Genomic DNA, 879 nt, shown 5'->3' on the forward strand with positions numbered 1-879 from the left:
TAGATGGAAAAGTAGTAGAGGATGAAGCAAACATACCTCCGTGATGCGATTCGCCTTTGTAATGCGGGCCACCACAAAACTCGCAGCCAACGTTTGCTACATGAACCAGCATCTGGAGTTGGTCGATCTTCTTGGCTAGAAGCTCCACTTGAGGTGCCAAGGTTGCTGTAGAGTCCACTTGGTTGACCACTCCCTGTCTTCCTGGTCGGCTCCTAGAGGATTGCCACTGATAGTTGTTCATGGCCATTTCCTCTATCGGGTTGAGCACCTTTCGGGCGTCTTACTATTTAGCGCCCCACCTGCTGCAGCATCCACCATCTGCCTCGTTGCAAGGTTCAACCCGCTGTAGAAGGTCTGAACCTGCATCCACACCGGCATTCTATAATGTGGGCAGCATCTCAAAAGATCCGTAAACCTCTCCCATGCATCGTACATGCTTTCATCATCAAACTGCACAAAAGAAGATATGTCATTTCTAAGTTTAGCAGTTTTAGCAGGAGGAAAATACTTATATAAAAAATTTTCGATAGCGCCTTCTAGGTAGTGATAAATACATTGTGGAAGAGATTGCAACCATCTCTTTGCTCTGTCCCTCAAGGAAAATGGAAACAATCTCAGCCTAATGGCATCATCGGTTGTTCCATTTATCTTGAATGTGTCATAAATCTCCAAAAAGTTAGAGATATGTGCATTGGGATCCTCGCTGGGCAATCCTCCAAATTGCACGCTTTGCTGGATCATCTGGATAACATTGGCCTTTATCTCAAAATTATTGGCTGCTACAGCAGGTCTGACTATACTCATTTTTGTCCCATCTAAAGATGGTCGAGCAAACTCGTACATCGTCCTCTGATCGTCATTGGCCTGGGGGTCATGGTT

The 879-nt window shown here is 45.6% G+C and overlaps 1 non-coding gene across 1 annotated transcript; it reads left to right on the forward strand.

Moving 5' to 3' along the window:
- The first annotated feature begins 376 nt into the window (after positions 1 to 376).
- Positions 377 to 483, forward strand: LOC125369971. Its single transcript, XR_007215690.1, has one exon. It is a non-coding gene; the product is annotated as a small nucleolar RNA R71 (small nucleolar RNA).
- The last annotated feature ends 396 nt before the right edge of the window (positions 484 to 879 follow it).

This window comes from Ricinus communis, chromosome 4 (assembly GCF_019578655.1).
Source record: "Ricinus communis isolate WT05 ecotype wild-type chromosome 4, ASM1957865v1, whole genome shotgun sequence".
In the NCBI taxonomy this organism is placed as follows: Eukaryota; Viridiplantae; Streptophyta; class Magnoliopsida; order Malpighiales; family Euphorbiaceae; genus Ricinus; species Ricinus communis.